Source organism: Grammomys surdaster, unplaced genomic scaffold (assembly GCF_004785775.1).
Source record: "Grammomys surdaster isolate TR1022 unplaced genomic scaffold, NIH_TR_1.0 133, whole genome shotgun sequence".
Taxonomy (NCBI): domain Eukaryota; kingdom Metazoa; phylum Chordata; class Mammalia; order Rodentia; family Muridae; genus Grammomys; species Grammomys surdaster.
In genome coordinates, this window is record NW_021604591.1 from 8,361,777 (window position 1) to 8,378,529 (window position 16,753).

The following is a 16,753-nucleotide window of genomic DNA, read 5'->3' on the forward strand; positions in this document are numbered from 1 at the left end:
GCTCCAAATGCAAGGGCACCCACATTTATAAAGGAAACTTTACTAAAGTTCAAAGCACACATTTCACCTTATACAATAACAGTGGGAGACTTCAACACTCCACTCTCAGCAATGGACAGATCATAGAAACAGAAACAAAGCAGAGACACAGTGAAACTAAGAGAAGTTGTGAACCAAATGGATTTAACAGACATCTATAGAACATTCCATCCTAAAACAAAAGAATATTCCTTCTTCTCAGCACCTCATGGTACCTTCTCCAAAACTGACTAAATAATTGGCCATGAAACAGGCCTCAAGAGATATAAGAAGATGGAAATAATCCCATGCATCCTATAAGATCATCATGGGCAAAGGCTCATCTTCAATAACAACAAAAACAACAGAAAGCCCACATACATGTGGATAATGAACAACACTCTACTCAATGATAACTTGGGAAAGGAAGAAATAAAGAAAAGAATTAAAGACATTTTAGAATTTAATGAAAATGAAGGTATATCATACCAAAACTTATCGGACACAATGAAGCAGTGCTAAGAGGAAAATTCATGTCTCTATGTGCCTACAAAAAGAAAGTGGAGACAGCATACGTCAGCAACTTGACAGCACAACTAACAGCTCTAGAAGAAAAAGAAGAAAACTCACCCAAGAGAAGTAGACAACAATAAATAATCAAACTAAGGGCTGAAATCAACCAAGTAGAAACAAAAAGAACTATGCAAAGAATCAACAAAACCAGTAGCTGGTTCTTTGAGAAAATCAACAAGATAGATAGACCCTTAGCCAGACTAGTCAGAAAGCACAGAGACAGTATGCAAATTATTAAAATCAGAGCCGAAAAGGAAGACATAACAACAGAAACTGAGGAAATTCAAAATATCATCAGATCCTATTACAAAAGCCTATATTCAACAAAACAAGAAAATCTGGGTGAAATGGACAATTTTCTAGACAGATACCAGGTACCAAAGTTAAATCAAGATCAGATAAACTTTCTAAACAGTCCCATTATTCCTAAAAAAATAGCAGCAGACATTAAAAGTCTCCCCACCAAAAAAAGCTCAGGACCAGATGGTTTTAGTGCAGAATTCTATCAGATCATCCAAGAAGACCTAATACCAATTCTCATCAAACTATTCCACAAAATAGAAACAGAAGGAACAATACACAATTCGTTCTATAAAGCCACAATTATGCTCATACCTAAACTACACAAAGAGCCAACAAAGAAAGAGAACTTCAGACTGATCTCCCTTATGAATGTTGATGCAAAAATACTCAATAAAATTCTCTCAAACAGAACCCAAGAACACATCAAAACCGTTATCCATCATGATCAAGTAGGCTTTATCCCAGGAGTGCAGGGATGGTTAAATATAAGGAAATCCATCAATGTAACCCATCATATAAACAAACTCAAAGGGGGAAAAAAACACATGATCATCTCACTAGATGCTGAGAAAGCATTTGACAAAATTCAACACCCCTTCATGGTAAAAGTCTTGGAAAGATCAAGATTCAGTACCATACCTAAACATAGTAAAAGCAATATACAGCATACCTGTAACCAACATCAAACTAAATGGAGAGAATCTTGAAGCAATCCCACTAAAATCAGGGACTAGACAAGGCTGCCCACTCTCTTCCTACCTATTCAATATAGTACTCTAAGTCTTAGTGAGAGCAACTAGACAACTAAAGGAGATCAAAGGATACAAATTGGAAAGGAACAAGTCAAAATATCAGATGATATGAAGACCTCAGAAGATGAAAAGATCTCCCATGCTCATGGATTTTCAGGATTAATATAGTGAAAATGGCCATCATGTTGAATGCAGTCTACAGATTCAATGCAATCCCCATCAAAATCCCAACTCAATTCTTCACAGAGTTAGAAAGAACAATTCTCAAATTCATTTGGAGTAACAAAAAACACAGGATAGCAAAAAGTATTCTCAACAATAAAAGAACTTCTGGAGGAATCACCATCCCTGACCTTAAGCTGTACTACAGAGCAATAGTGATAAAAACTGGTATTGGTACAGAGATAGGCAAGAAGAACAATGGATTAGAAGTGAAGACACATAAATGAACCCACACTATGGTCATTTGATCTTTGATAAAAGGGGCTAAAATCATCCAGTGGAAAAAAGACAGCATTTTTAACAAATAGTGCTGGTTTAACTGGAAGTCAACATGTAGAAGAATGCAAATCAATTCACTATTACCTCCTTGTACAAAGCTCATGACCCAGTGGATCAAGGACCTCCACATAAAACCAAATACACTGAAACAAAAAGAAGAGAAAATAGGGAAGAGATTCAAACACATTGGCACAGGAAAAAAGTTCTTTAGGCTTATGCTCTAAGATCAAGAATTGACAAATAGGATCTCATAAAATTAACAAGCTTTTGTAAGGCAAAGGAGACTTTCAATAGGACAAAACAGCAACGAACAGATTGGGAAAATACCTTTACCCATCCTACATTTCATAGAGGGATAATATCTAATGTATACAAAGAACTCAAAAATTAAACTCTAGACAATCAAATAATGCTGAAGGTGCATGGCGGCTGCCAGAGTAACCAGTGAGACATGCTGATGTTCAGACAAAGAATGATGCTCACCTGTGATCTTGCTGAGTATTCTGAAAATGGTGACTGGGAAGCTGTATTGGATACATGTTCCTGACCCACCTTTGCTTGCCTATACCCTAGATGGGACAAGCTGCCTTGCCTCAAGTTTTTAGACTTTGTGGAAAAGAGAATCAAAAAGAGAAGTTATAATGACTGTTGTATTTTTCTTAAAGGTGACCAGTTATTCAGATTCAATCACAAAATGGTCTAGAAATAAATCCTATATTGAAAATACCAGTCTTGATTTGGAAGGCTGGTTCTGGACATTTTTAGAGACATATTTGGAAGTTAGCTGCAGTTCTTTATGATGTTATGCTAGCAAGAGATAACATTAAAACAGAATTGGGATTTCAAACAAGTGTTACTACATGTGTTAAGGATCATTTAATTGTCAAGCTAAAATTGCTTTTGTTTCTTCTACAGAATTTAATGTAAATTTCATTGATTATATACTTTCTAATCGTGTTAGTGTGTTGAAACAGGGCATGTTTGTTACTGATGTCTATTGACCAGCTTTTGTTTTATTGCCCTGAATATCACAGAACCTTGATATTCAGAAAAAAAAAAAGTTTGCAAGTACTAGAAGAAGTGAGTCAGATTTTAAACAGAAGCAAGAGGGTAGTGGGTTTGATTATTGCTGGTATAACAGCTTTAATTACATTAATTGCTAGCTCCACTGCTTCTGTAATTGCTTTGACACAAGAAGTTCAGACAGTTACTTTTGTTAATCATTTAGAAAAAAAATTACTAATTTTTTGATATACAAGAAGATTTAGATGGGCATTTGGAACAATGGATTGATGCCCTTTATCCTATTCAAATTACTAGAAGGAGGGTCAGAGTTTAAGAATAAGTATCCATCTTGACTATCATATCAAATACCATTGGAATTGTGTTATTTCTAAAATGTACAATGATAGTCATTCTAATTAGGAAAAAGTTTAAATATACTTGCAGGGTATTGGGCATAATTCTAACACCTCTCTGGATGTTTTAACTTTGCATAGTAAGCTTTTAAATTTAAAGAATGATGCTCTGCTGAGTGTTGATGCTACAGATGCTCATGTTAAAATTACTCATGGCTTGAGGTCAGTATTTCCATTTTGGTCAAGCTTCAAGAATATATAGCTTGAGCATGCTAGCCCTTTTTGTCCTGGGGATACTTTTAATCCTGCCCATAGTATTAAAGCTTGTCTTTAACAACATCAACATGTTGACAGTCAAATTACATAGCTTGAAACTGAAAATGGACACCCAGACAGAGGTACTAAATTAACAGGCTGGCAAGCCAAGGACGGATGAGTTTCAGCATAGAGCCTTACCAACCTAAGACAGAAATGCATTGCTTTGGATAAATGTATATTCCACAATAGGTAAGGAAGGCATTCTTGACAGAATGACCTAAGACAGGCTCAGTCTTGTTTATGAAATAAAATGTGGGGAGTGGCAGAGAGCTTTTGGGGCTCCTTGGCAAGAATCTGACATGGGTCAAGGACAAGGAAATGGGCTGCTTCGCAGGAATATGACATTGGCCAAAGACAAAGAAGTGGGCTTCAGGCAAGAATCTGACATTAGGCTAGAACAAAGTAGTAATTTTAGGCAGAAATCTAAATATTAGGTTATAACAAAGTAATTTCAGGAATGAATCTAAATATTAGGCTAGAACAAAGATGTAGGCTTCAGACATGAAAATAACTTTGCGGCAGGACAGGCAAGTAGGCTCAGGTATTTTGATCATCTGGATAAGCCCTTTGAGACAGTAATCATGGGAGTGTTCACGGAACTTTGTTTATTGCCTTTCTTGTTCTTTGACTATTTGTGTTTGTTGTCTTGCTTGTTCCTTGACTATTTGCATCTATTGTATTGCTAGTTCCTCAACCTAGAACTGACCATAATACTTGCATGTCATTAAAATGGTATAAAAGCAAAAGGGAGGAGGAGGATAGGATAGGAGATTTCTTGGGGGAGTCCATGGGGAAAGGGATGACATTTGAGATGTAAATAAATACAATATCCAATAAAAAATGGAAAAAATACAGAAAAGCATCCAAAAGAAAAAAATGAATCACAGAAGTTTAAAAGTCAGTAGCATAGAAAAGTACAGAACATTCTGAACTGGAAACTCAAATTTGCCAGTATTCAGAATATTTTCAGGTTCAAAGGAAATATAAAAGATGAGCTAGCTGGAGTTCAAAAGCTGAAGCCAAAACTCCCATGTTTGGTCAATACTTCCCCTGCTGAGAACCAGCTGTTCTCTAACCCTGAAGGTTTCCACTAAGAAACCTTGAGGATCTCATAGGTCTAGACTAGAGAAAAAGATGTCTCCTACCCAAGATCCTGGCTGACACAAACCATAAATGGCTGAGAATTCTTCGATATTTGAGAACAAATATCGAAGTCTTATTAGGCCATCACAATTTACCATACCCATAGAAGGTGCCATCTCTGGTGAGCCCCAGAATGCTGCAAGTTTATCATCTCTATATGAGTTCCAAAGTGCCAGCAGAGTTCTTCCTTCTAGCAGTGTTTTAAGGAAGCAGAATAAGGAAGCATCCTTACTGCTCAGGGTAGACACTATTTTTGCATTGTGTCCAACACATTGTATATTCAGATTGCCATTCAATTTGATGTCTAGTTGTTTCTTCGAACTAATCAGCTGCAGGAAATATATTATTGGGCCAAATAGCTCAAGACTCCAGCTACACTTCTCAAATGAGCCCCAAGTGCTATTAAGGTAGGCCAGAATAAGGAACAAGTTAGCCACCTAGTTTTATAATTGCTATGGGCTATGCATATACCCTTCTTTTTAACAATGCATTTGGTAAACTAGGCTGCCCACTGAATTGAATTACATGCTATATGTTCATATTCTTCTTTGAATAATAGAATATGATTCACATTCCTTTAATAACAAACAAATTTAGATTCTCTTCAGTCACACTACAGTTCTGTACTGCAACAGATGGTAGAAGATCAATCTGGCCTGTATTAATTTTGGATGTTTTAACAATAAGGCATATTGTCCTCAAAGTGAACTTTGAGTATTTCCTATTTGCCATCTCATGCCTAGGCATTCTATATATAATAGAATATGATTATTATTAAAAATCACATGCATTATGGGAAAAGTATGCACAGTACAAAAAAGTTATGTAACTTAAAATTCATCAACAAAAATAGAGAACAAGCCAAACTATGCCTCTGTTAAATAAATTCTGTTTCCTCCTGAACACCATTAAAGAAAGCCACAAGCAATAGTTGGGGTCTTTGAACATCTTCACTCAAGGTCAGTCATTCTCCCAACTACTACCAGAAATCTCTGATTCCATTATTCAGGGTCACACTAAGAATACATATTGAGAAAATACTCTATGGAGCCTGGGTGTGTTTAATGCTGTGTTTATGGTATTGCTATATGTGTGCATGCATGCCTATGTATCTATGTATAGACAAGAGGTCAACTTCAGATATTGTTTTTCAGAACACTGTTCATCCTCCATTGCTCTTCCTTTTTCATTCTCTCTCTCTCTCTCTCTCTCTCTCTCTCTCTCTCTCAAACACACACACACACACACACATACGTGTGTGTGTGTGTGTTTGTTTGTATGTATGTATGTATGTATGTATGTATGTATGTATGTGTGTGTGTGAATATGTGTGTGTTTAACAGTGTATACAGAGACCATGTGAATGTGTCAAATCTGAAACCTGGGCACTAGGATCTGAACTCTGTTCTTCTGTGAGAGCACTGTACATTCTTTACCTCAAGCCATTTAGCCAGTCTATCTACCCTTTTTTCCTTGAGACAGGGTATCTTATTTTCCTACAACTTTCTGATTCAACTGGGTGGACTGGCCAGGAAGCCCCAGGATTCCTCCTGTCTGCATGTCTCCAAACTGGAATATAGTCATTTGTCACCATATTTAGGGATTTTAAACAGATTCTTGGAATCTAATCTAGGACTTGAAGTTGTATGGCCTGTGCTTTATCAATAGAATTATTCCCTCAACCCATACTTTTCAAATTTTGATGTGTACAAAAGTCAACTGAAACTGAAGACCATGACAGATTATTAATTAGCATGTATAAGACTATGCTTTCTCCAAGGTTCTGTAAGCTGCTGATTCTAAAGTGTCATGTCCTAGTTAGAATTGCAAGTAAGATCATACTCTTAAACTGAGACACTTATGTATCTCATGTTTCCAAATCCACTGCATGTTAAACCTTTGGCAGGGCTGTTCCGTGTGAAGAAGCCCTGTGGAGATTCAGATACTTGAATACATGTTCTAGTCTGAGAAACCTTTGTCTGTTCCACAACATCACCATCTGTTGCTATTTGACATGGTGAAGCTGGGTCACAAATACTTCCCTTTCTATAATAGACTGACTCTTCCCCGGCAGCATGTCTGGGGTTTCAAAGGAAAAGTGTTTTGTTCTCTTTTTCCATGCTGACAATTAAAAGGACATTATTCTCACATCATCACAAAATAGTAATGGATTGGACACACTGATCTTTGTTCAAACACTGAACTATGCAGTTTGCATAAAATGAAGGAACTGGTTCTGTTCTTCAGGGCCCTTTCTGCCTTTGACAGCCTGTAATTTCACTATTTTCTAACTAAAGAGATTGCAATAGTTTTTGTGCCTTCTTTACTGAACTCACTTAGCCAACTCCACACTGTAATGATACTATTGTTACAACCCTCTTTAAATGAAGAGGCAAGGGCAAAGGTGAACAAAAGCCTCAGATGAGGGGAATATGTCTTCAATTCATTTAAAACAAGTAACTGCTAGGAGCTGGACCTGTACCTCATATAAAGATGCTAAGGTAGAGCATGCAGGAAACATCCAGCAGCTCACAATTCTGTTATAGTAGAGGGATTTCTAAGAAACATTCTTCCCTGCTTCATTGTCTTTAGTACAGACTAAACACTCTTTCCGTAAGTGTTTTGAGCCCTGAAATGTATTTCGTTAGGGGAAATAGGGTTATCAGTCATCCTGACTTTCAAGGATGGTTTTATTTTTAGAAGAGAAATTTTCATTTTGTGAGATATGCCTTAACCCCTATCAAATGGTATAGTTGACTTTACTATGTCACGGATTCTTAATTAGTGTAGCAATTATGTAAATAATTTTTGATAGAGTTTGTAGGGGCATCCCTATGTACTGTAGGAGTTTATCAGCATTCCTAGCAAATGATATGCCAGTAGAACAACTTTTGTGGCAAGCAAAAGTGTCCCCTGTCATGTTCAAATGTCCTTTTAAGAACAACATTATTCCTGACCAACAGATACTATCCTATAAGTAAGGGTTTATAATCTGAACCTACACTGAGAGTAAAATTCTACAAACATTAGTAACCATGAGGATCACTTGAAGTTTTAATAAGCATCGCACCAAAGACTATATAAATGTCCAAGAAACACATAATAAGATGCTTAAATTCATCATAATATCAGAAATATCAGTCAAAACCAAATGAGGTATCACTTTACATACAGTGCACTAGCTAAATTAAAAAGACAGGCAACAGTAACTATTGATATAGATGTATAGAAATTAGAGTCTTTCTTTACTAGTCAGGGTTGTTTACTAATAAACTTCCTTGAAAAAACAATATGGAAATAAAACAAAAGTCTAAACACAGAGTCAGCACACAATCCAGTGTACAATCTTCTAGGGATTTACCCAAAAGAACTGAAAACCTGCAAAATGATGTTCATAGAACCACTGTTTACCATAGCCAAAAAGTGGATCTAATGCTTTTGTTTCATATTTTTGGGAAGATATAAGTAACATTTGCTTACCCTAGATGAAGAGGCAATTATAGACCAAAGTAATGGTTACACCCAAGTTGAACTTGATGAACCAAAGAGCTTACTGAGGTTACTTATAGGAACATGAGTGAGGAATTATGTACAGGATTGTTTATAACTCAAAAGAAGATGCATAACAGAGACTATACCAGCATGAATGATGACTCAGAAAAACTGGAAATCTGAGATTTTTCTGGATGAATGAAAAGTGTTTAACAGGTAAGAGTTTCCCTTTCTGAGTAACCATATGGCATGAGAGAGGTTTTGTGAATCTAGTAAACTTCTATGACTTTCTTAGATTTGGTAATTGCTTACATCCTGTGTCCTAAATATGTTAACTCAGAGAAAATTGCTACAGAATTTAACTGATGAATGGATAATCAATCCATCAGCACAAGTGGACACTGATTCATAAAAGGAATATAGCAAGAATGATGCATGTTGAAATAGGTGACCCATTGAAATGTGCTGAATATAATTGGTCAGAAGTAAAGATCTCATCTTGTAAGGTATCATGTATGCTGTTTTAGTTTGCTTTCTATTGCTGTGATAAAGATCATGACCAAAAGCAAGCTGGAGAGGAAAATGTCTGTTTGGCTTACATGATCTGATAATATGCATTATGAAGGTTAGTCAGAGTGGGAATTAATGGAGGACAAGACTGTAGAAGCAGAAACTGAAGCAGAGGCAATGGAGGAACACTGCTTAATGGCTTACTCCTCATGACTTGCTCAGCCTGCTTTCTAATATACTCCATGATCACCAATCTAGAGGTAATACCACCCACAGTGATGTTATCAATCAGTAATCAAAGACTTGCCTACAGGCCAGTCTTATAAAGCCATTTTCTCAATTAAGATAACTTCTTCAAAGATATTAATATCCTTCTGTCAAGATGACAAAAAACAAACAAACAAACAAACAACCACAACCAACAGATATATGGAATGCCGAAACAAAAAATACATAAAAGTAGATTTGTGGGTTCCAGAAAGAGAAATGTGGAGAATAGTGTTGAATTGCTAATAGATACTTAATTTTCTTGGAGAGTAATACTTGACTCCCTTGGAGATAGATACTTGATTTCCTTGGAGAGTGAAATAAGTTAAACTAAAGTGCTAGTGTTCAACTTTTCAAATAAGCCAAGAACTAATAAGGTATACATTTGAAAAGTGAATTCTGTGACCCATGGATTGTATCTTAATAAAATGTTTACTGAAAAGAAAAATTACAGGGAAGAAGATTAGCATGCACAAGCTGATTCCAAAAGTCAAAAGAAGACCTGGTTTATTAGAGAGCATATTTTGAAAACCAAACCTCTAAGCAAGAAAGACTTTGCTAATGTGTTGCATAGTTGTGTCAGAATTAACCAAGAAATTATTAGAAACACTGCTTATTTGTCTCTACTAGGGCTTACAAGATTTGAAGTTCTGTAAATAAGGGCACACAATACCTCCCTACAAAGCTCTCTTAGTCATTTGAACATTACTATCTAGGCCATTTCCATCCTGGTGTTCTTGTGTCCAAACCTGCTTTGAGGTAAATATTTAGTTTATTAAGAATGTAGAATATCTTTAAATAAAGCATTTCATTAAATAATGAAGATATTTGACTACCTTGTTTTGCCCACCTTGCAGTCATGCCTTTGTTTCAGGAGGGAGTAGTTTGTTATGCATATGTTATTCTCTTGTAACACCTCAGATTTTGTCTCCCAAATCTCCCATTTGGAAACCTTCTATCCCTGAGCTATAAAGTCTTGTTTTTCCTCACATCCAATGTTGATCTCAAGAACACAGCCTTATGGGGAGGGAGCCCATATATACACATAAAAATAGTGGGCAAAAATAAAAAGAGGCTCTGCTTCTCCATGTACCAGAGAAAATCACAAATTTTCATGCAGTGCCTGCCTCATCTCTTAGACATGATTGTGAAGGTTGGAGTGAATGGATTTGTCCTTACTGACACCTAGTTACCAGGGCTACATTCTCACCTGCATCTGGCAATGTGGAGATTGTTGCCACTAATGACCTCTTCATTGACTGCAACTACATAGGTTACATGTTCCAGTATGACTCTACCCTTGGCGAGTTTAACCACACACCCAAGGCTGAAAATGGAAAGTTTATTATCAGCAGGAAGCCCAACATCATCTTTCAGAAGTGAGAGCTCGCTAACATCAAATGGGGTGATGATGGTGCTGAGTATGTCGAGAAATCTCCTGGCATCTTCACTACTTTGGCAAAGACTGGAGCCCACTTGAATGGTGGGGACAAAAGAGTTGTCATCTCTGACCCTTCTGCTGATGTCCTCATATTTGTGATGGGTATGAACCATGAGAAGTATGAAAACTTGCTCATGATTGCCAGCAATCCTTCCTCTACCAGTTACTGCTTATGCCCTCTGGGCAAGGTTGTCTATGACAACTTTGGCATTGTGGAAGGACATATGACCACAGTCCTTGCAATCACTACCATGAAGAAGACTGTGGATGGCCACTCTGGAAAGCTGATGTCCATGGGGCTGTCCAGAACATCATCCCTGCATCCACTAGACCTCCCAAGGCAAGGTCATCCCAGAGCTGAACAGGAAGCTCAGTGGCATTGCCTTCTATGTCCCTACCCCCAATGCTTCCATTGCAGATCAAATAGCCACCAGGAAAAGCATGCCAAGTATGACAATATTAAGAAGGTGGTGAAGGAGACATCTGAGGGTCCACTAACAGGCATCTTGGGCTACACTGAGGACCAGGTTGTCTCCTGTGACTTTAACAGTAATTTTCACACCTTTGTTGATGCTGGGGCTGGCATTGCTCTCAATGACAACTTTGCAAACTTTATTTTCTGTTAAGACAATGAATATGGCTACAGCAATAGGGTGGTGAACCTCATGGTCTACATAGCCTACAAAGCATAAGAAACTCTGGACCACCTATGCCAGCAAGGCCACAAGAGCAAGAAAGAGGTCTTTGGCTTCTTAGGATTCCCTGTCCCAACACGACCTCAACACCAAGCATCCTTCTCACAGTTTCCATCCAAAATCCGCACAATTTTGGGATGGGCCTAAGAAGCCCTACTCTCTTGAATACAATCAGTAATGTTCACTGCAACTACCAAAAATAGATAGATAGATAGATAGATAGATAAACATTTCTCATAGTGGGTGAATCTTTCATGTAAATGTATTTTATTCATATGTTTTGGAAGCCCCAAATTGGTTCCTAGGTAATTTTTAATCATTCTTTTAACACTATGCTAAGAGTTAAATAACATCTTTGGTCATGGTGGCATATGCTTATAGTCTTAACACTTCAGTAAAGGATGGTTAAAGTTAAAGGTCAAACTTAGCTATACAATAATTTCTAGGTCACCTTGAACAATATGAGATCCTCTCTCCAATACACACACACACACACACACACACACACACACACAGTGTAGTTAGGGATTATACTGAGTTACTCAACTGGCAGTTGTAGGTTCCCCTCCAAAATCCATTGGTTATCTCCAAGTTATACCTGCCATTATAGCACCTGTGGGGATGTCACATGTTGGACATTTTTGTAGTACAAAGGTGTGGGACTGTGAAAGAGTATTCTGGTTCATGGCTGGGCAGGTGCCTAGAACCTGAGACTCTGTGTGAGAACCGGCAGGAGTTCGGTGCACCCCCAGAATCCAGGGTCCTGAAAAGCAGTGTAGTCCCCAAAGATTTACCCCCCCTCCCAATGTAAACAGGTAGAGGGTGTGACTAGAGGCCTCAGGGCCTAGGGATTTATATACTAATGATGGCCAGAGGACAGAGCAAATTAAGCATGTCTCCCCAGATCCTCCCCCTTTCTCCCTCCCTATTTAACTCAGGACTGGCCTGAGTTTTACGGGGTGTACTTCCAGATTCATCCACTATCTGCCATGACAATAAACCCTTTTGGAACCAAGGACTTTCTCGTGCTATTGGGGCCTGCTGCCATCAAAGCCTCCAGGCCACTGGAACCATAGATGTTCCTCCTGCATGTGGGGCCTGCTGCAGCGTGGAAGCCTCCCCAGACCCCACTGCTGCGGCCCTAATTTTTCTCCACACAAAGGTATCATAGGTAGGAAGGACTGTTCATTATTTCTCTCATTTAGTAGCTTGCATAACACCTTCTGATACCATAAAAGGTAGATGCCATAAATGAAAATTTTAAATTATTTCTAAGTGAAGGGCCTCTAGACCCTTTTTCTGAAATGCATAGTGTCTTCCACAGTAGAGCTTACCTTCCACACCTAGGGGCAACCAAAGCCAATATCAATAGCCTAAAATGTTAGAGGAGTCTATTGGACTATATTAGCCAAGAATTCAAAAGATTTTTATTCATTATGGCTAGTGTTAGAGCTTTTGCTAGATTATATTTGCCTCTTAGAAAGAGCATTATCAGACAAGATGGGAAATTTTCATTTAAATTTTATATTCAAGTAGGACTAATGAAGGCAATATAGAAATAAAAGATAGAAAGTGGGTATATCCACAAACAGGATTTGTTTTTAGTCAGAATAACTGAAGGGCCACAGTCTTTTCGGGAAGCAGAAACTATGTGCTATGGCACCAGAGACTTGAGAGTTTGCATGGCTTGAATTAGGGAAAGTCATGTCCTGATTATGGTTCAGTAGATAATTTTCTAGCCTTGATTCTGTCTCTACAGTTTCAAATAGGAATGGTCTATGCTGAGAGTTATTCTTAAGAATGGGATTTTTCTGGGTAAGTATTTACTAGACTGAGTTATTCTTACCCTTTCCTCTATCTGTATATTTGGATAGACTCATGTATTTTTATTTTGTAGTATATTCCTCACCTATCATCAAAGAAATGCCTCTTTACAACAGAAGGAGACCATTACAGAATATCATAGGCAACAGAAATGCAGACTTGTATAGCCCTGTTCTGACAGATATAGCTGCAATACATTTCCTGCTCCTAAGGCTCAAGAATCATTCCATAAGTGGAAAGATTCTAAAGCTAGAGAACAGAGAGTCTACTATGAGATTGTGTCTCCTAGGAATATCAGGAAATAAAACCATAAAGTCTCACCAGCATGACTGTCAAATGTGAGCTGAAGAAGGACAATAACAACACATATGCAGAAATGGAAGGATAAAGCCCACAATTCCCTTAACCCTACACAATGAACTAGAGGCAACTAAAGTATCCCAAGAGTATTAGAAATTATATTTACCAGGAAATAGCATGCCAACTGGTTATCCAAAAACAAAAGGTCAGCTCTGTACATATATATCCGACTAACAATACAGAGACAGAGCGTGCATACATATATGCATGTAAAACTAGTTAATGGAAAAAATGCCATAAATGTAAGAGAGAAAGATGGGGTATACTGGAGGGTTTATAGGTTGGAAAGGGAAGGACAAAGTGTTATAATAAAGGTATAATCTCAAAAACCTAAATAAATAATTAATGATAAGAAAAACAAAATATGCAGTATCTTTTGCATATTAATATTGTACACTAGCAAAGTATATATAGGACCCATTTGCAGGTTGTTGCTTAGAACAAATGGAGAAAATAAAATGAATAAAATGAATTATAAAAGAAAATGAAAATCATTGTTTTTAATGCTAAGTAAACTGTACTTTTTTTTAATTATAAAAGAAAATTTCCTGTGAGATGTTTATTTACCTTGTTCTGAGGGAAGGCAGGAGTTGCTGTACAAAGACCTTGTTCTTTGGAGTACATCTCTTTTCCCATTGCTTTGACCATGTACCTGATAAAAAACAACTCCAGGAAAGCTTCTGCCATTGTGGATCATCAGGTTGATTGCTCCTTTATGACTGCACATTCTGAAGGACATTCAGGAGATCTCCTGCACACAGGGAAACATATCAGCAGCTTGTCTGCCCCTCTGAAGACACCACAGTTTGCTATAGGCCAGGACCACAGGTCTCCCAGGAGACCTACAGCATCCCGAAGCAGAGATACCTAAATCAGCTAACACCAGATAAAACCACATGGCAAGAGGCAAGCACAAGACCATAAGCAACAGAAGCCAACATACTTTGACATCCTCAGTACCCAGTTCCCCCCAAAAGAGCAAGTCCTGGATACACCAACACCCCTGAAAACCAGGATGCTGACCTAAAATCTATCATGAAGATAATAGACTCCTTTAAGGGAGATGTAAATAACTCATTGAAATAAATACAGGAAAACACAAGTAAACAGGTAGACATCCTTAGAGAAGAAAAAAAAATCCGTTAAAGAAATGCAGGAAAACACAATCAAGCAGGTAAAGGAATTGAACAAGGCAGGTAAAAACCTAAAAATAGAAGTAGAAACAATAAAGAAAACACAAATGGAGGCAACCCTGGAGATGTAAATTCTAGGAAAGAGGTCAGGAACTACAGATTCAAGCATCAACAACAGAAAAGAAGAGATAGAAGAGAAAATCTCAGGCAGAGAAGATACCTTAGAAGATATTGACACAACAGTCAAAGAAAATTCAAAACATAAAAAAACTCCTAACCCAAAACATCCAGGACATCCAGGATACAATGAAAAGACCAAATTTAAGGATAATAGGAATAAAAGAGATCAAAGGTTCCTAGCTCAAAGGATGTAAAAATATCTTCAACAAAATCATAGAAAAAAACTTCCCCAACCTAAAGAAAAACATCCAGGACATCCAGGATACAATGAAAAGACCAAATTTAACGATAATAGGAATAAAAGAGATCAAAGGTTCCTAGCTCAAAGGATGTAAAAATATCTTCAACAAAATCATAGAAGAAAACTTCCCCAACCTAAAGAAAGAGATGACCATAAATGTACAAGAAGTCTGTAGAATGCCAAATTGATTGGACCACAAAAGAAAATCCTCTCAACATATAATAATCAAAACATGAAATGCACAGAACAAAGTAAGAATATTAAAATTCGTAAGGGAAAAAAATCAAGTAACATATACAGGCAGACCTATCAGAATTACACTAGGCTTCTTAACAGAAACCCTAAAAGACAAAAGAGCCTGAGCAGAGGTCATGCAAACCATAAGAGAACACAAATGCCAGCCCAGGCTACTCTATGCTGCAAAACTATTCAATCATCATAGTTAGAAAAACCAAAATATTCCAGTACAAAACCAAATTTAAACAATATCTATCTACCAATGTAGCCCTACAGAGTATTCTAAAAAACTCCAAACCAAGGAGGGTAATTACACCAAAGAAAAAACAAGATGTTAATCATCTCACAACAAAGCCAAAAGAAGAGAATCACATGCGTGTCATGTCACCACCAGCAATAAACATAAGAAGAGCTAACACTTATCTGTCTATAGTATCTCTCAATATCAATGAACTCAATTCCCCAATTAAAAACAAAACAAAACAAAACAACTAACAGACAGGATACCTATGCATGATCCAGCATTTTGCTGTATACAAGAAACACATGCCAATAACAAAGACAAGCTCTACATCGGAGTAAAAGGCTGGGAAAAAAAATCTTCCAAGCAAATGGTTCAAAGAAACAAGCTGGAGTTTCCATGCTAATATCCAATAAAACAGACTTTCAATTAAAAGTTATCAAGCAAGATGGGAAAGGACATTTCATCTTGATCAAAGGAAAAGTCCACCAAGATGTTGGGAGCCAACTCCTAGCCAAAAGCGGCTATCATCTTTACAGCCATCTCGAGCCATATACCCTGACAAGAGACTTGTTTTCAACAGCCCACAACAGCTGAGCACACTCTGATAAACATCTTGTTTTTCTTACATATCTTGTTTTGTTGTTTAGTGTCGCCAGCTGCAAGGCACACGTGGTCTCCATGCTGATAGCAAGGTGCACATGGTCTCCTCACTGCTAGCTAGGCGCACGTGATATCCACGCTGCAAGGCACATGACATAGTGTCTTCAGCTGTGCTTGTTCATGAGGGCCAGGCACATGGTAAAGGGTATAAATACCCAGGATTTCCTTTCAATAAACGAGATTTGATCAGACCCATTGTCTTGTCTCCATTCTTCTTGTCTTTTGCCTCTCCATCCCAACTCTCCCTCAGAAGCAGCAGAACGGGCCATTACAAAGTGGCCCCCAATAGTGGGTCAGCTCAGAGGATTACACCAAGAGACTTGGGTGGAATAGGGGAAGAGGAGGGGGAAATGGGAACATGATCAAGTATTGAGCAGGGGGTGGGTGGGGTGGAGGAGGGCTGGGAAAAACAAAAGTGAATCCCCGAGGGCCAACAGAATAAATGGAAACAGGCAACTTCAAGAGATGGGGGGACCCACTAGAATGTATCAGAGACCTGGGAA